Source organism: Schistocerca serialis, chromosome 4, assembly GCF_023864345.2.
Source record: "Schistocerca serialis cubense isolate TAMUIC-IGC-003099 chromosome 4, iqSchSeri2.2, whole genome shotgun sequence".
NCBI lineage: Eukaryota > Metazoa > Arthropoda > Insecta > Orthoptera > Acrididae > Schistocerca > Schistocerca serialis.
The window spans coordinates 779180193-779195295 of NC_064641.1; the positions used below are offsets into that span (position 1 = coordinate 779180193).

A 15103-nucleotide genomic window follows, 5' to 3' on the forward strand; every position below is an offset into this window, starting at 1 on the left:
TCAGAGAGGAAAGAGGGATAAATTGGGGAGGGATAGAAAGTAGGAGCAGGCTAAAGATGAGGATGACAGCTGTTGCAGCAAAGACACGGGGACATAAAGATGTAGCAGGAGGTGTCAGAGAAAGTAAGAGACTGAAGATAGTACCTTAGCAAGCACTGTGCTAGCTTCAGTCCAAATGTGATGAAACAGAGTGAGAAGTAAAAATGGATTAAAATGAAGAGACATGACAAGTTAAAAGAATTAAGAACTAAGAGGAGAGTGAAAAAGAACATGGGAAAAAATACAACTAGGGACAATGGAAATGAATATAAAAAGGTACAAGGTACCAGAGAAAATAATGGTAAAAAAAAGAAAGGAAGGAAAGGTGTTTATGGGAGGATTGTTGGAGATTAATGTCCCATCTGTGGAGTTCAAGAAACATTGCAACTGTGAGGATACATAAGGCTTGCGTAGTGTAGCAGGCACTCAGATCCCTTGAGTCATTCTGTAGAGTGCACTAACCAACTGGGTACTGGGTGTCCCCAAGGCAGACAGTTCTTCATGTTCTCAGAATTGTGGTCATTTCTATATAAAATGTTGTGCAGTGAATATATTTCAGTCAATAAATAACATATGGTTTTATGTGTTGCTCTGCCTTTGATGTGTTGCTCTGCCTTTGATAATAATAGGGCTGGAGTAAGTGATAGTGGCTGAGTACATGGGCAGCTTTTGTGGATTCATCATCATATTCTCCATGAGACAAAAAATTATTCCTAGTGATTCCGCTCCTGCCTTCCTTCTATACTAAGTTGTAAAAAATCCAGAAACCCTAGCCCTGTAGGGCACACAACTGCCTCCATACAATTACTGTTCCACACTATGCTAGCCTCCACTTACTTTCCACAACAAACAAAACAGTCATCCTAGCAGTCCCACTTTTGCTGGCTTTAAAGCACCTACCAAATGCATCTTTTCTTTGAATTGCTCAAATCCATTCCTATCTTTCCTGGAACACTCATTGTTAATACTGGTGTGGTCTCACTCTACACACACTTACTCTTGGCCTCTCAGCCATAGAATACCACCTCTCTCACTAGCTACATGAAAGACTTCCTAAAAGCCATACTCAGTGTCGTCCTCACCTATAACTACATTACGTTTAAGGCCAGACCTATAAACAAATTGTGGGATTACTATGGAAAACAGGCAGTCTTTGTGCTGCTGTAAACAAACAAATCCAGAGAAACATGTGAAACACACAAATTATTGACCAATTAACATTATTCACTGCACACCATTTCATGCAGTAATGACCACGACTTAACTGGCCGAAAGCATGACACAAGGAACCTGGGTGCCTGATACGTTACATGGGCCATTTGGATCCTGCCATCCAGTACTCCATGCAAGGAGATTTGCTCACCAACATACTCTCAAACACCTCTTGGACTTAACATCAGTTAGTAACTCCCACTTGCCCCCCCCCCTAACCCCCCCTCCCCCACCCCCACCCCCACCACCCCACCCTCCCTTCCTCCTACTTCTCCCTCTTTTGTAGAATTTAATATTTTACTAAATTATTTACTGTATTTCTGTTTTCCTTTATCTGCGTCTTTCCCTTTCTCTGTCCTTTAGGTTTTCCAAATCATGTACCCATATCTTTACAGTCACCTTACAATGCAGTGATTGTACTGCTGATGCCTGAGATGTAAACTCGTCATGTATGCCAAGGAATAGCTGCCTGTCTAAACTGGGGCATTAGGACCCCAGATAATAGGTACTATGCCAGGTAGCTATTGCTGTGGTGAGTGAGGGATCCATGGGAAGACCCTTTGATCAGTGATTGGAATGAGTAGCATCAGAGTAAATTATCTGAAATGAAGCAGATAAAACTAAATAAAAGTGATGGCCATGCTGAATTGGCTGTCTCATTATAGAGAAGTAAGAATTTTAAAACAGAGAATTTTAATTCCCTGGCATTCCTGTCCTTGTCAACAGCATGGGAACAGAGACAGGTGAGAAGAAGTGAAGTCCAGCAATTTGCCCAGTACTTGGAGCTTTTAACATCTGGTGGAGAACACTGTTGTATCTCAAATACATCAAAGATTTAGTGAAGTCACAGATAATGATAAGATGAGGAACGAGTCTTTATTAAACGGACGCAAAATGTCATTCAATCAGAGGCACTTCACTCTGGTGACATACCAGTCGCAGTTACTCCTCACAAAAGACTGAAAGTGATTCAAGGACTCATATTTCACACTATCTAGAGTGTTGTGTCACTTTGTTCATTGAATCCAGTGAGCTGAAGGACAATAGAGTAGATATGCAAGAAATTGCTCTTGTACTCTCATAAAATTGTGAATTGGATGTAGAGTCTAAAAGGTACCAAGCTACCTGATCCAATATCCTTATCCTTAAGTCACTTTACACATATGCAGCTGTCAAATCATTTATCCATGTACCTATTGTTTTTTGATATGTGCCTTGAAAGAAAGAAAATGCAGTGATACAGTTTTCTTCTTTAAAACACTTTCACAAAACAGAATGCAAGTATTTGCTATACAGTACCAGATTTCATTCTGATACATGTACATTTAACAAAAGGTGGCATTGTAAATTTAGATTCATTAACTGGCTCCCTATAAGAGCAGAACTTCTTGACAACATCATAGGTGGTTGTGCTTAAAAATTCATTATTACATTATTTTGTGCAGTTTTTGTTTCTTATTATTGCTATGATTTTGCCTTAATCCACAATGTTCTCATTTGTATCCTCGTAATTATTTAAATTCTGTAATACTTAAATTCCACATTGTATCTGAGAGGCAATTGTCCTGTAAATCCATTACACAAAATTTTCAAACCAAATTGGGATTCTGAACTTCCAGCAAATTTTAGACCAAGATATGGGACTGATGCATTACCTACCTGCATCTCTATTTCACTTTTGTGCTTGTTGGAGATGTCTTCTAACTTCTCCTTTCCACATCTTTGTCTTTTCAGTAATCAGACTGAATGTGAAACCAAACAATGGAAAATCTGCGATGGAATAACATTATCTCCAGGATGGAATAACAACAATACATTCAAGATAGAATAATAAAAACATGTGGAGGGCAGTAAGAAAGGGAAACAACCCAGTGCTGTTTCCCTTTGCCACTGTTCTGTATTATGTTTAATTGAACGTGAGAATGATTGAAACATTGAAACTAAAATAGTATTAAGCACTAATTTTTGTTATTAGTAGTTGATTGCTTCTCTCTTTGGGGACCTTATCTGTGTTTTTCATTAAAATTCTTTAAACAGATAGTGTCAGTGACTACATAAGGTGGATTACATAGCAAATGCATTGTTGTTTACTTCTTGTACAGATAAATATTATCAATTTTTGTATCTAGGCTGTGTGCACAGAGGGTGGATAGTAATTACTACCAATTATATATCCAGTAAGACCGTATTTTGTTTTAATTATTGTTAAAAAAATTTCTACATTGTATATTTATGATTCTGTAATGTAACAAGTCTTTAGCAAGTAAATCAAAATTGATAAATTTGAGAGTTTGCTTTTAATTCAATACTGGTTTTTCAAAATTTTAATGGTAAGCCTAATTACTAACTCAAAACATTTTTCAGCTCAAATTGTATTTATTCTCATTTCTAAGAAAATCAAATTCTGCAAGTTACATTTCATAAACTAATATTTTGGTATCTTATGAGTAGCCATAGTAACTTGGGCAGGAGCACATATAACTTATATGAATAATTAGATAGAGATGAATTATCATTAACATAAAATGAGAAACATTTTTTTTATATTTTTACATTCTTCTTTAATTTTTAGATTAGTTTTGTACTGAATAAATTTTAAGAATTATCACATTGTTTCATACGTTCACAAAATTCTGACCCCTTTTTGTTATCACTGGTGAAAATACAGTTCACAGTCTACCCAAAGGTGGTGTTGTGGAATATTTACCACTTTTATCTGTTTCGAACCTATCCATATAAAATAAAATACTGCAACTGACAAATAATTAAAAAAGTGTAATATAAATATAGACCGATTATTTTTATCTATTGAACCTCTTACATCTCTTTGCTAAAGCGAACAATAATGAAATTCCTCAAAATGATCTGAAACTGAGAAAAATCTTTCAGATTAGTCAAAACATTGATCATATTTTTACAGGTAGGGAGGTAACTGACCATATGCTTTTCAAAGGAACTACTCTAGAATTAGCTGTAACAAATTTAGGGAAACTTCTGCAAATCTAAATATGCCATCCATAAGAATATGAATCCCACCCTTCTTAAATACAAGTCCAGTGCCTCAGACTGCAGCACCTCTCTCAATCTCTCTTCCGTCACTGCTTTACTGTACTTTTTTTCCTTTTGGTTACAGTTCCTTATCATTCACGCTAGTCAAATTGATAGTTGCAGTAAGAAAAATATTTGGAGATTCATCTGTTTGAGGTATATAAACATACATGCAACAAGAATTGCGATGCATATGTTGGTATGCAGACCAGGTGAGGCAAAATTTCAGAACTTTTTTGTAGGATTACGTAGATAAGTGTGCTTATGAAAACTACACCTAAGTGGGTTTCAAACTCTGTGTACAGCAAATTATGATTGAACTCTGCACAAATCTGTAATATAGTATCTGCTGTTTATGTGGGCAGTGCTTTCCAGTAGCTATTTCCTTCATATCCTTTTTTATGGACTAGTGTCACTAGTTGATTGAAACTTTAGTTCTACTTTACTGCAAACAAGAATTTGGCAGTTTTCAGTGATCAGATTGTTATTTCAGATACAGATTGTGCAACACTGCAGAGAGCTGTGTTGTTAAATTTCAAATGGAACTGGTTGATTATGTATGTACTTGATTACAATTAATTTCTATTCTTTGTATCTGGCTAAAAGAAAAACTAATACATATTTATCAAGTAATTGCAGTTTTAGTCATTGATGTAATGTGCGATTAAATATATTTTGCAGTGAACACTTATAATGCAGAAAAGTATTTGCTGTACTTGAGAGTAAAAGGTGAAAGCAGGAAATTTTTACTATCTGCCCACCAAACTGCTAAGTTGTTTATTGATTGCTAACCAGTTTCGACAGGATAGTTCCAAGAACAGAATAACATATATTTCTCTACAATACTTTTTTATATTTTAACCTGTTTACTGCATAAAAAACTAAAGTACATTTGAATTTGACTGTGCAATAATATTGACAGCATTGGTATTAATGTACCATGCTAAGTTGCTGTATGTGGACGTCCTTCATTGTGTTCACCCTTGTTGCTTTTCTGCCCACCTCTGACTGTCCATTTGTATCAGAAAAGCAAGCTACAAGCAAATGACTGAGAGTAATACACATGGACAGTCATAACTTTAGTTTTGCTGACAGCACACAGAAGTTAGTTTTAGATATAAATCAAGAAAAAATCCTGTCAGCATATAGTTTTCATTGAATTATGCACTAACTGCATTATAAAATGCTTGCACAGTAATTGTTTCCCCTTCAAAGTTGTATTTTTGTGCATTTTATACTGTAAACCCAGTATTTACAGGATTATTACATTACAAATTTCCTATGTAAGTATTTCACTCTCAAGACACATGTATCCATTTTGGGATGATTGAAGACAAGAAAGCTCATAGTCTGCTAATGCAAACAGTAGGTGTAGTCCATTGCTTCTCCTTGGAGCATAAAATTCTCAAAGGCTGGGGTCCATATTATCTTGTGTATGTCACCTTCCAGCATCTGCAACATGAAAGTGATTTATACATGGATTATATGAAGTGGCAAGAAAGGGAAGGCTATAGTGGAGAAGCAGCAGCTAGGAAAGAAAAGGGGAAGTAGCCATGAGATGTAAAAGAAAGATGAAAAGGAAACATAAATAAATTGAAACAGTGGTAACAGTGACATGGAAGTGAATGAGAAACTGGAATATTTTGAGGGAAATCTGAGAAGCAAACCACTTTCCATCTGTGAAGATATGGGATAATGGTGCTGCATGGAGGAATATAAATATCACATATGATATAACAAGTAGCATGTCCATGGCTAGAGTGTAGGAGAGCATATTCTATTTGACTGACCACAGAAAGAAAATCATGATGTTAGGTGCTAGTATTTAATTTCACTACAAGAGACCATCCCATCAATTTCACAAGACCTCTGGAAGCCAATTCTGCCATTATATATGTCAGGCTCCAGTTCAATGACATATAGGCTGCATCTGGCTCGAAGTCTTCAGCTGTAATCATTCATTCATCATGTTCCATAGAGCCCCAGGATGATCTAAAATGTGTAAATTAGCTAAATGGTGAGAATCTCACGAGCAAAACAAACACTGGACATCAGTATATTTGAGAATTGTGTTTGAAACACTTTCACAGCATGGCCTTAAATATAATACACCAGAATGCAAAACTTAAAAAGAAAGTAACTTTCATCTGATGTGTCACGGTCAAGTAACATAATAGAAGGAAACATTCCACGTGGGAAAAATTATATATAAAAACAAAGATGAGGTGACTTACCGAACGAAAGCGCTGGCAGGTCGATAGACACACAAACAAACACAAACATACACACAAAATTCAAGCTTTCGCAACAAACTGTTGCCTCATCAGGAAAGAGGGAAGGAGAGGGGAAGACGAAAGGAAGTGGGTTTTAAGGGAGAGGGTAAGGAGTCATTCCAATCCCGGGAGCGGAAAGACTTACCTTAGGGGGAAAAAAGGACAGGTATACACTCGCACACACACACATATCCATCCACACATACAGACACAAGCAGACATATTATGGTCACATAGCTTGACGAAACTTGGGTCACACATAGAAAAAACTGTTACAGTGTAGCTTAGAAGGTAACTGAAAGAAATAAGCAATTAGATGAACAGAAATAACACTTTTATTCAAATTATTACACTGAAGTCACTGTGACTCATGATAGTCCCCTAGGTACTACAAGTTGCAGTACGTGGTTCATAACAGGGTGGGTGGTCAGTGCACATGGCAATGCATACTCTTAAATTTGCTCCCATGCTGGCCATGAGGTTGGTAAGGCATGCTTGTGGTAGGGCTTTCTGTTCCTCCACCAGCTGGATGGTCATTGGTGCATTGGACCTGCTGCAGTACATTGCCCCAACACATCCTGGATGTGCTCAATAGGATTCCAGTTAGGGAAACTGGATGGCCAGTCGATTTGCCAAATATCCTCTCATTCCAAGAGTTCCTCCACCTTCCTAGTTTGATGCAGTCACACACTGCTGTTCATAAAAATTAAGCCAGGGCCAAACGCACACCTAAGAAGATACACCTGTAGAAGGAGAACAGTGTCATAATAAGATTGTATGGTGAGTTTACTGCGCCCAAAGATTTGGAGATCAATAATCCTATGCAACATTATGCCTCCACATTCCACAACACCCACACCACCAAAAAGATTGTGTCTGATAAAGTTTCTAGGATGCATTACATGTTCCCACCTCTCGCCACATAAGGGTATATGCAGCATTATCAAACATGATCATTTTGGTGGTCCATGCATTATGGTATTGGGAGCCGTAATGTTGCATGGGTGTACTGACCTCCAATTCTCTGAACATGGTACACTCACCAGTCAACATTACTGTGGTGTGGTGGTGTGTTGGGGCTTATGGGTGCTCAACATCGAGGTCATCAGCACCCTGACACACGTTAAAAGGAACGAATGTGGACAGACCTAATAAAACTGAAGCACACACTCAAAGAAAGCAGGAAAAGAAGGAAAATGTGACATAAGAAAGTGAAACCTAAGGAAAGGGAAAACATAGCAACAAGAATGCCACAGGAAATTGTCATTGGCTGGCCACTTACATAAAATATGGGCGAGCTTGTCACGCAGTGAGCAAATTAAAACCCTCTCCCTAAAATCTTTGTAAAAACATTTGACATGTCACAGAACTTTAAAACTTTAACTACATTCGTCCGAGTGTTGCCTAAAAGAGATGGCAGGTCTGCTGGCAAGTCAGCAGCGGCCCGCTGGTCAGAAAATAAAACGCAATCCAATAAAACGTGGCGCACAGTGACCTGGACACCGCAAGCATCACACATTGGAGGGTCCTCTCGCTGGAGCAGGAAGCCATGCGTCATAGGGCTGTGGCCTATTCGAAGCCAAGTGAGAACCTCGTCCCGTCAATGGGGCTGAAAGGAAGTACACCACACACGCGTTGTGGGCTTGACTATACGGAGCTTATTGTCAGTCACTTCCAGCCACTCATCCTACCACCGACGCATGACTCGTGAGCTCAACAGCAAGGTGAGTGCGTGCAAGAGGATAACACACTGAGATACTTGTGGATCGAGACACACCTCCTCGGCTGTGAGATCTGCCCTTTCATTCCCAGTAATGCCGACATGCCCCAGAACCCAGCAGAAAGCTACAACCTTCCCCAGTCGCTGTAGTCGGAGGAGGGCATCCTGGATGGTCTGGACTATTTTGTCTGCCGCATACAAACGTTGCAATGAGTGAAGGGCACTGAGTGAATCGGAACAGACAAGAAATTTAGGAGAGGAAGAATGTCTCATCTGCTCCAGTGCCCGCAAGATCGCAGACAATTCTGCATCAAAGACAGTAAAAGTCTGAGGCAGTCGGACCTTGAGGACACGATCCGGAAAAACAACTGAGCAACCAACGGAATCCCCTTGTTTCGACCCATCCGTAAAAACAGCTACATAGTCGTGGTGCTCAGATAAAATGGCAGAAAATGCTGCATTAAAAACGGTGGCAGGAGTGCAATCTCTCTTGTACTGCAATAAATTTAAAATCTCTCCGGGCCTCTTCAGTAACCAGGGTGGCAGGCGGTTAAAACCCTGGATTTGGGGTTGTACAGACTCCACACCGAAGGACTCTAGCACACGTTGCACATGGATCCCAAACGGCAATGTAGCCCAGTGACGGCGGGAAAAAAGGCGGTCCAGAGGTGGATGAGCAACAAGATGGTGAGCAGGCAAGGTGGGAGCTGCAAGAAACTTACAAGCCTGGCGCACCAGCAAGAGCTGCCGCCGGATGGTAAGTGGTGGTTCGCCAGACTCAGCACAGAGGCTGGGTACAGGACTGGTCCGATAAGCACCCGTGGCCAGTCGAATCCCAGCATGGTGAACAGCGTCAAGGATCTGCAAATAAGACGGCCTTGCTGACCCATATACTATGCACCCATAGTCCAGCCGTGAACGCACAAAAGCTCGATAAAACAGAAGGAGACGTGCCCTGTCCACTCCCCAAGACCTGTGGCTGAGGCACTTGAGGATGTTCAGTGCCTTCAGGGTTCTGGCTTTCAAGTCACGTAGGTGTGGCAGCCATGACAACCTTGAGTCAAAAATTAGGCCCAGAAACCGCACTGTGTCTCTAAAATGTAGGACAGTATTCCCCATATGCAAGGCAGGCAAAGTAAAAAGACAACGAGAATGATTAAAATGAACACAAACACACTTATCGGCAGAAAACCAAAAACCAGTCTTTGTAGCCCACTCCTCTAACCGCCGCACTGTTAGCTGCAACTGACGGCTCACGGTTGCAACACTGGAGGAGGAACAGAAAACAACAAAGTCATCCACAAATAAGGAGCACTGTACTGGACTCCTCACTGTAGATGTTATACTGTTGATGGCTATGGCAAAGAGGGTAACGCTTAAAACACTGCCCTGGGGGACACCGTTCTCTTGCTCAAAGCGATCAGACAGTGTGTTACCAACGTGGGTCCGAAAAAACCGCTGAGACAGGAAAGACCGAATGAAAACAGGGAGGCGGCCATGAAAGCCCCATTGATGCAGTTGTGCAAGAATACAGTGTCTCCAAGTAGTATCATATGCCTTACTGATATCAAAGAAGATACCGATACAGTGATGCTGACGGAGGAAAGCCTGCTGAATAGCCGCCTCTAGGAGGGTCACGTTGTCGACTGTGGACCAAAATTTGCAGAATCCATACTGAAAGCGGCTAAGGAGCTGTCTGGCCTCTAACAGCCAGACCAGATGATGGTTAACCATCCGTTCCAGGGTCTTTCCGACACAGCTTGTCAAGGCAATACTACGATAACTACTGGGACATGTGCAGTCCTTTCCTGGTTTGAAGAAAGGGATGAGGATTGCCTCCCTCCACGAGGTGGGGAACACTCCTGTCTGCCATATGAGATTAAAACATTCGAGGAGGATTTCCATTGACACCGCTGGCAGATGTCGAAGCATGGAGTACCGGATGTGGTCGTAACCTGGTGCAGTGTCAGAAGTCTCAGTAACTGCCGATTCAAGTTCCCACATGGAGAAAGGGGAGTTTAGGCCTCAGAACTGTTCGACCGAAAATCCAAGTTCGCTCTTTCGACAGTCGCACGGTAGCGACGAAACACTGGATCCTGGGTTGCAGTGGCAGTACTTTGTGCAAAATTCTCTGCCAGTGTCTGAGCATTGGCTCTGGGTGTCGTTAGGAGGCATCCCTGGTTCAGGACTGCAGCTATTGGTAAACGGCTGCGTTTACTGGAAATCCTCCGGATGGCTTCCCATACTTTTGTGGAACAAGTGGAACGGTTGATGGAGTCCAGGAACTCCTGCCATGACCTTTTCTTGCTCTCTTTAATGACACGGCGTGCCCTGGCTCTCGCGATTCGAAAGGCGGTAAGATTGACTGCTGTTGGGCAGCATTTAAATTGGCGAAGAGCCGCACGCCTGTCCCGGATGGCTGAACGGCACTCTTCTGTCCACCAAGGCACAAGGCGGCGCTTAAGAGGGCCAGAAGACTGTGGTTTCGACAGGTCAGCAGCATGATGGATCACAAGTGTGATGTGATCCACCCATTCCTGTAGGCTGTTGTGGCATTCAAAGACAGCCAACCGAGTGAACAGTGGCCAGTTAGCTCTGCCAATCATCCACGATGGCGGCCTCTGCTCCAGCAATACACCATCCAGGAGATGAATGCGGATGGGGAAGTGATCGCTGGAATGAAGGTCGTCAATGACCTCCCAGTGAACAGAGTCAGTGAGGGTTGGAGAGCAGAAAGATAGGTCAATGGCTGAGAATGACCCAGTAGCAGTAGAGAAATGAGTCAGAGTACCTGTGTTGAGGATGCACAACACTTGAGACGTTAGGAGGCTCTCCAAAATTCGACCTCAAGTGCAAAGAGAAGTGGAGCCCCACAGGACATGATGGGCATTGAAGTCTCCCAGGAGGAGAAATGGGTGGGGGAGTTGGTCGATAAGATCTGTGAGAGCATCTAAGGTCATTGCATCCAGAGGGGGTAAATAAAGGGAGCAAACGGTAAGCCTCCGACGTGAATGAATTTCAACTGCAACTGCTTGCAGGTCAGTATCCAGGGGGAGAGCAGAGGAGTGGTGGTCATTATTGACAAACACGGCGACTCCACTTTTGGCCCTTTCTCCAGTCAGGTCATCTTTGCGATATAACGTATAGCCCCTTAGTACAGGAGCTTCAGATGGTTTGAAATGCATTTCCTGTAAACACAAGCACAGGGGGCGTTGCCATGCTAGGAGGTTCAGTTCCTCCACATGTGCCCGGAATCTATTCATGTTCCACTGTATAATGGGAGCCATCTATCAGGGTGGGAGTACCTTCATTCTCACTTTCTGTCGGGGAGGAGAGCCCACAACAGGTGGAGGCTCAGTTTTGGGGCGAGATGATTGCCCCTGTCTGACATCAACCTCCATTGCCTCTGAAGAGGAGTTGAGAGAGACATCAGAGAGAATGACATCAACATCAGCAGACTGTATAACTTCAGTCTCCTTTAGTGGCTGAGTTTTTACCTTTGGCTTTGGCTTTGATTTTCTGGCCTGAGGTGGCATTGGAGACAAAACCTCAGAAGCAGTAGGGGGTGTAGCAGCGCTGGGGAGTGCACAAGACTGGACCCGAGAAGGGACAGGAATTTCCATGATGTCAGCTACCATGGCCTGGTCAGAAGGCCGGGGGGGGTGGGGGGGGGGTGGAGCAGCAGGCTTCACAGGAACACAGGAACGGCAGCAGCACACGTACATTGACAAACGCAGGTGCTAGTGCTGACAGTAGCAACCTCCATTTGTGTAGCGGCATCGGTTTTCAAGACTGGCTGTTTCAGAACGGGAGAAAAGGAAGCAGCGAACGTGGGCGGCTGCATGGACTTGTAAATTTTCTTTGTCTCACCATACGGGATGCGTTTTGTGGTTTTAAGCTCCTGGATCTTCCGTTCCTCAAGGAAAACTCTGCATTCCCTACTCCACACAGGGTGATCCCCAGAGCAATTGACACACTTGGGAGGAGAGGAGCAACCAACTCCCTCATGGGCGGCTTTACCACAATTCCCGCAAGTGGCTTCCCCTCTACAGCCGAGAGTAGTGTGTCCAAAGTGTTGGCATTTAAAACATCGCATGGGGTTGGGGTAATAAGGACGTACACTGAGACGTAGGAATCCTACCTTCACATGCTCTGGCAATTTGGTGCTGCTAAACGCAAGGATAGAAGAGTCAGATTTCATGAGAGCACCATCCACCCGTTTCATGTGTTGCACGTTGATAGTTCCTTCCCGGGACCATTCAGCCTTCAGTTCGTCTTGGGGAATGTCAACGAGATCTCTGCAAGTCACAACACCCTTGCTGTAGTTCAAGCTGTTGTGAAATTCAGTCTCTATCGCAAACTCCCCAAGAAATTTTGCCTTCTGAAGGTTCTGGACTTGCTGGAAGCTAGATGTTTCAACCAACAAGGTGCCATTTTGCAAGTGATTTACATATTTTAATGTGCCAGCAATACCTTCTAAGCCCTTCTGTGTATAAAATCGTGAAACTTTATGAAAACTCCCATCTTTTCTTTTAATTATAAGAAACACATTCTGTGAAGCAGCATGCGTTCTGTTACTACTAACAGAATCAGGAGGACTGGCTACACGAGCCCTCTTGTTAGATTGGGTGTTAGAACCTACCAGCGGCCCACCCTTTCCGCTGGGAGGAGAAGAAAAGTTCGAGGGTTCCATCTCGGTTCCACGAGCAGCTAGGGAACTAGAAGTCCACCTAGACAGAGCCCCACGTGCCTAGGTAAGAATTATACAACTGAGGTGTGGCAGGTTCCCCAGAGGTTGCCCGCTAATGACTGTTCCACCTCAACAGCCATGCATCTCATCAGCGTGCAGCACACCTTGAGATTGAGGGGTTGTTTATAGAGGTTTATTCTATCCTCGCGATCCAGGCGGTCAAGCCAAGATCCCCATTCCCTGAGACACACAACGTTCCACCGCCCCGCTGCACGGTGGTCGCTGAAGTATGTTCAGAGCTTACGGTGACAGGAGACTGGCGGCACTTACCAGTCCCCAGCTCAGGAACCTCGGGGTCGCCAAGCCTGTACCCAGCAAATGAATGCTGAGCATGGCTACATCGAACAATTCAGGTGGAGGAACTCTTGGAATGAGAGAATTTTGGCGAATGAATTGGCCTGCCAGTTCCCCAGACTTAAATACCACCGAGCAAGTGTGGGATACATTAGGGAGATGCATTGTAGCACATTCATGTGCACCAATGACCATCCAATAGCTGACGCCTGTGCTCATGAAGAAATGGAAGACGCTTCCACAAGAATTCTTTATCAACCTTGTGGCCAGCTTGGTACCACACTGCTGGCCATTCACTGCCATCAGTGGTGATCACATACCATATTATGAACCATGTCCTGTCTTATGTAATATCCAGGGGGGCATCATGAACGATGATGACTTTAATGTAATTTTTGTCTTTAAATAAAAGTGCCAGTTCTGCTTGCCTCATTGTTCATTTCATTCAGTTACCTTTTGTACTACATTGTAGCAGTTCTTTCTATGTATGATTCATGTTTCACCAAGCTATGTTACTTGGTAGTGACACATAAAAGTGAAATGTACTTTCATCCTTACGTTTTCCACACCATTATTTCCAAATATTCTATTTTACAAACAAGTGTCCTATAAGTGGGGTGCATCCTAAACAAGAAAAGTCTCTAGTCAACAAAGGAGTACGTTGAAGCAATTGAGAAATTTGGATTCATATCTGTGTCAAACTGAGAAATTTTACATTCATATTTCTCTTCCAAAAAGGTGAAAGAAATCATCTGAAAGCATGGTTTCAAATCCATAGAAGAAGTTCTGCAAGAGTATTCCTGAACTTTGTTCCCAAATAAGCACACTATATGATCTTCATTCTGCTATTTCTTATGCTCCTCTTCACAATGTACAGAGTGACCCTTGCGTTTAGTTTATCATTCCAAGCAAAATATGTTTCCTTTGGTAGGATTTATTTTCAAGCAATGAAGCACTCAATATCTCTCCAATTATGATCTCCAGCATTGTGAAATATGGTTAGCCTCAGCTGTATATAAGTTGTTACAAGAATATACTGTCAAAATTTGAGGAGTTATAGATGGAGCATTAAGCAACAATTTTAGGGTAGGAATCCATATCTTGAATCAGTATCCAATGATGATAAAAATTGTCAAAGTTATAGGTCAACCCTCCAGCAGAAAACTTGAGTTTGTAGACTCTGCAGTCTTGTTGAGTCACATGTAGACTTGTTATATGCCACCTGATATACCCAAATACCATCAAGCTTCTGCTTAGATTTCTGCTTGCACTTTGTCACCATCAAATTCATATTTGCTGTCCAAGGGATAGCTAGTAACATGCATTTTTCCCTATATTTTCAATATGCTTAGCATTGTTGCATTACATATTTTCTTATTCACAGTTTTTTCCTCAGCACACCATCTACAATGCCTCAAAATTTATCAATATACTTTTGGTTGCACCATGTATAGTGTGAAACCCTGCTGTTAGTTTCTCAGATGTTCTTGGGAAAATGGGACAGTAACAGAGCCATATGTGTAGATGTCCTTCATTGTCTTTGTAAGTCTCTGTGATGTTGCTGGTCATTCACCTTTTCATCATCAGAGATAAGCTTGTGCAACAGGTACTGTGCTGAACATCTCTAGCCCCTGGTAGTAGTGCCATCTGTGCACCTAAGAGTTGACAGCACTGTCGGCATCTTTATTTTATTTGTTAGAAGTTTAAATGGTTTCCCCTAAGTATTGTTTTGTAGCTGAAGTTTGACAAAATTGCTACAGTGATCTA

At 42.2% G+C, this 15103-nt stretch overlaps 1 protein-coding gene across 2 annotated transcripts in view; it reads right to left on the reverse strand.

The window, feature by feature from the left end:
- Positions 1-3625: 3625 nt before the first annotated feature.
- LOC126473350 (macrophage colony-stimulating factor 1 receptor-like) overlaps positions 3626-15103 on the reverse strand; it is a 326467-nt gene continuing 314989 nt past the window's right edge. The window contains exon 20 of one of the 2 annotated variants that reach the window (XM_050100347.1): positions 3626-5751. The gene's annotated coding sequence lies outside the window, so the exon portion shown is untranslated. The remainder of the gene's footprint in view (positions 5752-15103) is intronic. The other variant, XM_050100348.1, reaches the window with a different exon arrangement.